General features: G+C 43.1%; 1 protein-coding gene across 3 annotated transcripts in view; it reads right to left on the reverse strand.

Moving 5' to 3' along the window:
* LOC127577612 (mitochondrial glutamate carrier 1-like) overlaps positions 1–5,600 on the reverse strand; it is a 110,891-nt gene extending 105,291 nt beyond the window's left edge. Inside the window, exon 1 of one of the 3 annotated variants that reach the window (XM_052028903.1) lies at positions 5,551–5,600. The gene's annotated coding sequence lies outside the window, so the exon portion shown is untranslated. Of the gene's footprint in view, positions 1–5,311; positions 5,467–5,488 lie in introns of those variants that run through there. The other 2 variants (XM_052028902.1, XM_052028901.1) reach the window with 2 other exon arrangements.
* Positions 5,601–10,314: the final 4,714 nt, after the last annotated feature.

Genomic DNA, 10,314 nt, shown 5'->3' on the forward strand with positions numbered 1-10,314 from the left:
AAGATTCTGATACAAAGCATATTTAAATCTAATTTCATTGCAGTGGCAACATCACATTCAACACGCTGTAGAATATCAAGTGGTAACATTGGACTGATTGTCACATTTGACAAGGCATGCAGCTTCCATTGCTGATTGCCATGGAACCTAATGAAATCCAAAAGCAGCACACTGGAATAAAGTCACCAGACCAGTTCAATAACATACAATGCAATACAAGAAATCCTTTCTTTCCATTTCTCAGGCAGTCCCTGAGATAGAGGAAGACTTCAACTCTGCTTTTGTGGATTGTGAGGTGGCTAAATGAGGCCAAAGTGGGAACAACAAACTCCTCCAGGGATGGAACAGGAGATCGCTGATGGGGCAAGTGGGTGGAGAGTTTGGGAGGTGGTCAATTCCTTCTGCTGCTTATGTGGGGTTTCTGAGTGCTCTTGAAGCGAGGATTTGAGGTTCTCAGAGCCATCCTCACTTTGAACGGTTAAGGGTCAGAGATTTCCGGGAGTCAGTTAAGCCATTACCCTTCTTCAAGCAGACTTTGAGCACTGAGTTTTTTTTTTCCCCCTCTGTTCACCCGGTAATCTCTTTCAGTGTCAGAGCTTGGTAAAGAGTGCCTGGGTATGTGAATGACATTGCATTAGAGTCTCAATGTGGGGATGTTGGCTTGGGTGAAGAGCATCAGTCACATATCCACAATCTCACCATCCACTTCCAGGAAGAAGAGAGACCTCAGAAGTGCCATAGTCAGGGCCACCTTCAAGAAGGGAGACAGGCCTGACTGTGGTAACTACAGAGGGGCCTCCCCTGCTATCTGCCACAGGGAAAATCATCATCAGGGTTCTTCTCAACCTCCTCCTCCTAGTGGCTGAAGAGATGCTCCTCAAAACACAGTGTAGAATCTGCCCATCTGGGAGGTATAGTGGACAGGATCTTCAACATGTGACAACCCCAAGAAAAATACAGGAATTAGTATCAGCCATTATAAATGATACTTTTTATTTAAGTCTCAGTAAAGCTTTTGATTCCATCAACCTGGAGGGATTGTGGGACACCCACCTCAAATTCCACTGCTCACAGAAGTTCATCTCCATTTTACATTTGCTCCATCACAGCTTGAAAGTCATGATACAAACTGATGGGTCTACAAGAGAACCAATCTCACTGATGACTTATGTCAAACACTGCATCATTGGCCTTGCACCTCGATCCTTCTCATCCCAATGCTGCACCTCCCCACCAAACTTCCTGCAAGAATGGAACTAATCTTCAGAACTAACAGGAAACCGTTCAACCTGTAGCAACTGCATTCCAGAACCAAGGTCAACCATGCTTTAGTAGTAGGGATGCAGTATGCAGACAATACATGCAATGTGAAGTACTCAGAGGCTGACCTCCAGAGCATCGCCTACTCCTTCACTGAAGCATGCACAAAGCTAGGCTTTGCGCTCAACATTGGTAAGGCAAAGATCCTCTACCAATCAGCACCACTCCATCCTCTCATATTAAAAGGTTCAAAGCAAGGCTCTAGAAAACGTACACCAACTCTTATATCTCAGGAACCACTCTTGATGAAGGCAGACATCAGTGAATTTCATCATCACCTTTAATGCAGAATCTTTGATCAGCTGAGGAAAAGGCTATTGGAAGATCTAGACTCAGACCTATCACAAGACTCACGGTACACCCAGCACACTGATCCCTGCCCTTCTATATACTTCTAGGACTTGGATTACCTACAGCAGGCACCTCAAAGCACTGAAAGATATATTCAATGATTTCTCAGCAATAAGAGATAATCTCTAAACGGTCAACTGCACTGTATCTAATCTGAGGACCAAGCTATAAAGATCAAACTGCCTAGTTTGATACTTCCTTTGTGTTGATTTCAGGCCAAGTAAATGGTTACCTCATCTAAAACAGCCTCAGGTAAGGTGGAGAAATGACATTTCTGATTAATATACCATGAATCCTGTTGAGAGACATACATGGGGATGGAGCAAAGGCAGGGCACAAAATTTTGGTTGCAAAGATTCCCACAAGATGATCAGTGCCTTCAGAAATGAGGACAGGAAACCTAGTGGTAATAACTACCATAAAAGCAATAACTTGAGCTCAAATCTTAAGTTATGTTCACTAGCAGTTATAAAATACTTGAAACTTTACCCTCATAACTTAATGTGGATTTTGAACCCTTAGATGAGATTATGAATTTGTAAAAATTCCTCCTAGGTATTTAACGCTCTCTCCTAGTTGTCAGAAGCAATGAAGGATATAATATCAATGAATTCAATGTAACGTTGAAAATTAACTAGTTTCAGAAAACATAAAATGCTAACTTACTTTATTTATCGCACTAGGAGCAGTAACATCATGATCTACAAAAGTACCATTAAACAGCTTAAAAAAAAAGGGACAACTGAGAAAACCTTCTGGAAAGGTTCCAGATATTTGATAACATCAGCCTTAACCTTTATTTTGCTTTTTCCTGGATAAGAGAATGACTTTTACATGATTTTATATTTTACTTTCTTTTTAAGTTATGGACATCAGCTCCATATAATGGCAATTTGCAGATACAGTGTTTTCCAAGGTTCAATTGAAACTGTGTAATTGGTGTATATGATTAGACATATAGCAGAACAGTTCAGCACAGGAACAGGCCCTTCATCCCTCGATGGCTGCGCCAACCATGATGCCAATTTAAACTAATCTCATCTGCCTGCAATTGGTCAATATGCCTCAGTTTTCTGCCTGTTCATGAGCTTGTCTAAATGCCTCTTAAATGTTGCTATTGTAGAACTTTATATTTACAAGTGTTGGAGCTAGAAAAAATTCACGGGCTGCCCCCAGAACACTCTACCCAAAAAGATGTATTTCACTGTGTGTTTCGATGTACACGTGACTAATAAAGATATCTTAATCTTAGAAACAGCAGCACCTCAGGGGCAGAGGGAAAGAAATAAAGAAAAATCAATACTGACATATTCAAAGTGAGGAGAGGGCAGTGGACTGTGGGCTTTGGAGTCAATTCATTGCTCCCTTTCCTCCCCAAACACTCACAGAATGAAGTTTGCAATTCACCTACCCGGGTAGGCTCTCAGTCCAGCACTGTGCTGGTTAAGACTGGGTTGTCCTGGCATTTCACAGGCATTGACGTCATCCCATGCATCTCTGATTTGGAAATCATGACTCAGGCTGGGAAATGACCCATTGAATTTCCAGAGTGACGCGAGACAACTCTGGAAATAGTCGTTTTCAGGCTTCGTTACGGAAAAACGAAATTGATTTTCAGTTGCATAACTCTGAGAAATAAAACAGCATTATGCAACTGAATTTCAGCCCCTGTGACTACACAGACAGCACAGCACTGGATATCCTACAAGTGACACAAGTCCACATTTCCTAACAATATTCCACCATCTACAAGATATGTGATGGAACACTCTCCACTGGTCTGGAAGACTGCAGCTCCAACAATACTCAAGAAGCTCAACACCACCCAGGACAAAGCAGCCTGCATCTTGGACTCTGTATCCACCACAGCAAACATTCATTCCCTCTACCAGTGACATACCACCACTCCAGCTTGAACCATCTACAAGGTGTACCACAGTAATCGACCAAGGTATCTTTGACAGCACTGCCAAACCCACAAACCTACCACTGAGGAGGACAAGGGCATTAGACGCATAGGAATGCCAAATGCCAAACACTGCTAGTTCCCTCCCAAGAAACACACCAGTGTATTGCAAATATATTGCCAGCCCTTCATCATCTTTTGGTCTAAACAATGGAACTCCCCATCCAATGGCACTTTGGGAGAACATTCATAACAAGGACTGACAATCTCCACCACATTCTCAGGGGCAATTAGAAATGGACATTAAATGCTGCTCTTGCTAGCAATGCTTACAACATGTAAAAAAAGTACAATGGTCATCTGTGAAGTAAAAAGTTAAATTAGTACAGATCTTCCATAACCTAGGACACAGTTTATTTTATTTACATTCAGAGGCTCACAATAACATGGCCAATGCCAATATTTATTGACAATCACTAGTTTGCAGTTAAAAGTCAATCACATCTGCTGTTAGATCTAGGGTTAGGTCTGGCATAGACCAAACCAGGCAAGGGCATCAGTGAACCAGATAGGTTTTTACATCATTCAAGTAGTTTCATAATTTATATTACTGAGACTGTTAATCTTAATATTAACTCCAGATTTAATTATCTCAATTTAAATTTCCCACCTATCAAACGATTCAGAAACATGTTTGAATCTTATAGCCCTGACATCAAGTAATTTAACCACTGGGCTTATGTCAAAAGCCTTCAAGATACAAACCTTCCCTGCAACATTTCTTTCAGCTCGTCACTAAATCTATGCTGCTCCAAATCACTGTCGAACGCACTCCAACATACAAGTTCCACGTACAAACGAGAGACATGTAGCTTGTTACACAATACACCCTAGTTTATCAACTTTCATTTGGAAGTCTCTACTGAACTTATTGTTCCATTTACTGAGTTGAGCAAAGTTTAAAGGGCTGCAAGAAAAAGTGGATTTTCACCATCCTATCTTATTTCATCATCATTGGAATCCTACCACAACTGCAAAAATTGGGAACTTTCAACAATCAAAAGTGGAATTACAACCTATTCAAAAACTGCCCCTGCTCCCATTCAATTCCATGCCCACATTCCTTTTATCCACCAAAGCAACAGGACCAAATAACCGTGGCTGCTAATATTATTAGACATTCATCTGGGGGGAGGGCAGCTCTAAAAAAAATGCCTGCCAAACTGAAATCTAAATCGACATTCAGAAGAGCCGTCTGCTTTCGCATTACGCGGTGTGATGATCTCTGTAGCAGCCCTGCTGTTAACATAAACCAGGAGCATTTTCTCCCTGTCTCGTTTTTTCCTTCTTCAGTATATTTGAGAGCAGCCATTGCAATGCTCGAGTCATTCATTGCCAACTCGGTTTGTATTACTTGAAAAAAAAAATTCAACGGCTGCGAACTACAAGAAAAAAAGGGAGTTTCAACAGATTGACACGTTCACTATGGAATAATGTACACCGACACACTCGTTCGCTTTCCCTCCAGCTTTGCAATTTTCTGCAAAAAAAAACCCTCCTTTAATCCTATCAGGAATGAGCCCATGGGAAGTGGCGATGTGTCTGCTGTTAGATTAAACGCTACATAGAATTCGTGCGACAAAAAAATCGTGCACATTTACAGTAGGTGCACTCCGCATTACAACAGCAGCTCTAACGCGAAGTTACCGATCACTTCAATCCATGCAGCCCCACCGTTCAATTGCGCCGCTCTTCACTTCCTTTCCTTCCGTTGCAAATGTAACTCGATTCATAAAACCGCTAGGTGAGTGCAAGGTGCAAGAACGGCAACGAAGAGAAAAAGCCCGCTCCCCTCACGCTAATTTCATTAAGAAACGATGATGTTGTGAAGCGCGCCGACCGCCTCCTTACCTCACCCCACTCCCTCGCCGAGTCTCACCCGCACCTCTGCTGCAAGAGTCCTATATACCCACCTCTCTCTCTCTCACACACACACACACGGGATCGCTATGGCTGCTCCCAACGTCTGCACAGGCGGGGGCGCGCGCGCGCGGGCAGGGGGCTGCTGCCGGCGGGGGCGCGCGCGCGTGCGTGCAGTGGGCCGGTTTCTGGCGGCGCCGTGCGCGCGCATTTGGGGCGACGGTGGCGGGGTGGGCGGTGGTAGTGGTTGCTGTTGCTGCTGGCGGGACGGTGCTGGGATTGGCGGGTGCGGGCGACGCGCGCCCCCTCCCCAGGGCGGAGCGCGCGCGTGCACGGGTGGGGGGGGGTGGGCTGCGGGGGGCCGCGCGCCTCACGTCCCCGCGGGCGAGCAAATGAACGCCGGGGAGACTGTTGTCAGGTCGGGGCGGGAATCCGCTCAGGGCGCTCCCTTCTCTTTAAATCAGATTTTAAAGGCTCGTCCTCCGGCCGTAAAGGCTAAAGCCAGTGGCGTGCGCGTCCGTGCCTGTGCCTCACGGCGCTCCTTTCCACTGTCCCCCCTCCCCACCCCGAGTGGCAACGAAATAGTTTTGCAAAATGGTCAGGAAAATGCATGTTATTACTGGGTCTGGGAGAATTTGGACCATGTACTGTTAAATCTTCGTGCTTGGGAAATTTCAGATCATGTAATCTGCTTCATGTCCAAGAGCCAGTTCTATTCGTTATCATCCAACCCCAGAACAGGTTTAAAATATTCATTATAATAAGAGACTCCTGCTGTTCATTGCAACATGAACGTCAGGTTGGCTGCCTCTGCACCAATTCATCATGTGCAAAAAATGTAAAAGGTGGAGAAGTGGATTGTTATTTTATCAGAAATCCTCTTACTATTTGCATCCATTTTACTATGGGGGCAAATGACAAAACCAATTCTCCCTCTAGAGTAGGTGCAGCATTTTGTGAATATTCACGTAGTTGCTGCAATGAGTAAGAGTGGATACATTTTATCCAGCAAAGATGTGGAAATCCCAGCTCAACACAAGCATGGAAACATTTTTAAAAGTTGGTCAGCGCAGACAAAAACTGGTGAGCCTAACTCAGTTCATCCATCCAAACGGAGTTCAAGGTTTCCATGAATTTACCTCCATTAATCCTTCCCAAAATCCATCTCCTTTATCATCATTCTAAATTACAGTCTTACTAATTATCTTAAATTAGTCACTCATTAGTTTGAAACTGGGCCCTCTTGTCATATTGACATAGTTTAATTTTGTTACAGCTTTTCCTTTCTCGCACCACTTACACCCAACAATCCCACAGAAAATGTCAGCTGTGGCTCAATTGGGAACATTCTCCCAGTTCCATCAGAAGGCTATGTATCCTACTTTAGTGATTTGGGTGTAAAAATCCAGATGACATTCTAATGCAGCCCTGACAAAGGCACACTGTTTAAGATGTTGCTTTTCAGTTAAACCAAGGCTCTATCAGATAAATGTAGAAAAAATCTAAATTCTCAATGTAAAAAAAAAACTCACCTTGAAGAAGAATGGGGTGGCGGGTGTTAACTATTTCCATTGCCCATCTGTCAGTCAACATCACTGAATAACAGTTTATATGTCATAATTACACTATTGTTTGTGGGATCCTGGTGTGCAAAATGGGTATCGTGCTTTCTGATTTCAAGTGGCCACTCTTCAGAAGTAATTTATTGTCTGTAAAATGCTTTGGAAGTTACCTTACAAATTTACTTCTCAGGGACTGATCATATCAGTACAATGTTATGTATTCACACTGTGAGATAGAGGCCTGAGTCTCCTGTTCAAGTTGCAAAACTGGGTGGAGGTTCACGACTCCTGACTGAAGCCCAAGTCTTGAACTTATGCTCAGCAGAACAGCACTGACAGGACCAGTGAGTCCCACCATTGGACCTCTCCTGGACAGATTGGGTAACGGCTTTGCACAACACTTCCATGGACTCCACAAGGGTAGCCCTGAACTTCCCGTCACCTGCTGCTTTCATTTCCCATACAACTCCCACTCTGACCTCTCTGCCTCTGGCCTCCTACGTTGTTCTAATGAAGTCAAATGTTAGCTTGGAGAAAAGCACTGCATCGTCTGTCTAGGTACATTTCTTACCTCGGGACTTAACAGTGAATTCAATAATTTCAGATAACCAGTCTTTCCTGTTTCTTGTCAGAACTGATCATTACTGATGAAGGGTCATCCACGTGTAATGTTTTCTCTCTCAACAGATGCTACCTAATCAAGTGAATGTTTTCAATGTTCTCATTTATTTCAGCTTTCCAGCATCTCCTGTGTTTTGCGCTTCAGTGTTCCAGCATTACTGTTTCTTGTTTCTCTCCAGCTGCCCTCATTCATTTTCCACTGGCTTAAAATCCATTTTCAGGATCAGGACAGCATTCATTGCCCATCCCTGACTGAACCTGAGAAGGTGACAGTGAGCCACCTACTTGAACCATTGCAGTCCTTCTGGTCAAGGTATTCCTACAGCGCTGTTGGGGAGGGAGTTCCAGGACTTAGACCCAACAGACGGTTGATATATTTCCAGGTCAGGATGTTGTGTGACTTGGAGGCGAACCTGCAGGTGATGATGTTCTCATGTGCCTGCTGACCTTCTCCTTCTTGGTAGTAGAGGTTGTGGGTTTGGGAGATGATATGGGAGTAGCCTGGATGAGTGACTGCAATGCATTTCAACTACTGTACGCTAGTGGTGGAGGGAATGAATGTTTAGGGTGGCGGATAGGACGCCAACCATGCGGGCTGCTTTGTCCTGGATAGTGTTGACCTTGAGAATTGTTGGTACTGCATTCATCCAGGCAAATGGAGTCATATTTCTGACTTCTGACGTGCAGGTGAAAAAACCTTAAGCTATTAAGAGGTGAGGGGTATCCAGCCTCTGATCTGCTATTGGTAGCTATGGTAGTTCTGTGACATGACTAATTCAGTATCTAGTGAATGGTGATCCCAGGAATTTGATGCAGGACTTCAATCCAAAGTGTTGATCATTCCTATCCCTCTGTAGATATTGCCTGACTCACCGAGTTCCTCCAGCAGTTTGTTTTTTTTTGTTCTAGATTCAGGCATCTGCAGTCTCTTGTGTCTCCTGGAAATTGATGGCAGGATATTCTGAAACTTTACTCTGTACTGTTATTGTTTTTACCAGTACTACATCAATGCACTCTGTACTAACCCAATGTAACTGCACTGTGTAATGAACTGACTTGTACGATCGGTATGCAAGACAAGTTTTTCACTGTACCTCAGTACAAGTGACAATAATAAACCAATACCAATACCAAATGGCAATGCTATTGAATGTCAAGGGTGGCTGGTTCCTGTCTCTCTTGTTGGAGATGGTCATTGCCTTTCAATTTGGTCACATGGACGTTACTTGCCACTTATCAACGGATGCCTGAATGTTGTCTTCGTCTAACTGCATGCAGGTATGGGCTGCTTTATTTGCAGAGGAGGTTGTAAGTGGAACTGAACATTGTGTAATCATCAGTGAACATTCACTCCTAAACTTATGATGGAAGGAAGGTCAATCAATGATGGAGCAGCTGAAGGAACTGCCCTTTGGATATCCTACAGAGATGTCTTAGGACCGGGATTTATTTACACTCCTTAAGAAAAATTCCTCTCTTAGCATCAAAAGCAACTGTGACACCTGGACAACCTTCACCTCCACGCTTTCATTCACAGTCTGTTTGTTCTCTCCATAGCCGACCACCACATCTTAAAATGTCTAATAAAGATTAATTGACCTGAAACATTAAATCTGTTTCTTTCTCTGTAAAGTTGCCTAAAACCTACTGAGTATCTCAGCACTTAGGTAAAATTCAACTAATTTATTGTCACAGTTCAAGAGTTGTATTGTTATTGTCACATTGCTAATCTGGTTCAATAATGAATCACAACATTTTGTACAACCTGTCCCCTTGCTGTCTTTTAAAACTTAATGCATAAATTTATTTGCAATATTATTTGAGCTACACACACAAAATGCTGGAGGAACTCAGCAGGTCAGGCAGCATCTACGGAGGGAAATAAACAGTCAACGTTTCAGGTCGAGACCCTTCATCATCACTTGAGCTGTCCTTTTTCTCTCAGTCTACATGAAAATTAAAATCTCCCATTGAAAGTTCATTATTTATGCTAGGTTTCACTTTTTATTTATACATTACTCACTACCTTACAATTGTTAGGCAACTAATTTCCTTAATTTGCTACAAATATTTGCATATATTATTTGCATTTGGTAATTGTCTGCAAACTCCTCATCTTAATAAATGAATACATGGTTATATATAGATTAGGTAAGATAAGATTTCTTTATTAGTCACATGTACATCAAAACACACCGTGAAATGCATCTTTTGCGTAGAGTGTTCTGGGGGCAGCCCACAAGTGTCACCACGCTTCCGTCACCAACATAGCATGCCCACAGCTTCCTAACCCATATGTCTTTGGAATGTGGGAGGAAACCGGAGCACACCCAGAGGAAACCCACACAGACATGGGGAGAACGTACAAACTCCTTACAGACAATGGAGGGAATTGAACCCGGGTCACTGGAGCTGTAACCACTACACTACTGTGCCTTGCATTCAGTTCTGGGTAATTCACCTCAGCAAGGGTATATTAGCAATGGAAATTATAAAGCACAGATTCACCAGAAAGACAGTGGAGCCTAAGGGGTTAGAGTATGAGTAGAGTTCAATGGGTTACACTTTAAATGCCTTGCATTCCCACAGTTGTAAGAGATTTGGAGATGATCTAATCATGGTGCTTAAAATGTT

Source organism: Pristis pectinata, chromosome 14, assembly GCF_009764475.1.
Source record: "Pristis pectinata isolate sPriPec2 chromosome 14, sPriPec2.1.pri, whole genome shotgun sequence".
In the NCBI taxonomy this organism is placed as follows: Eukaryota; Metazoa; Chordata; class Chondrichthyes; order Rhinopristiformes; family Pristidae; genus Pristis; species Pristis pectinata.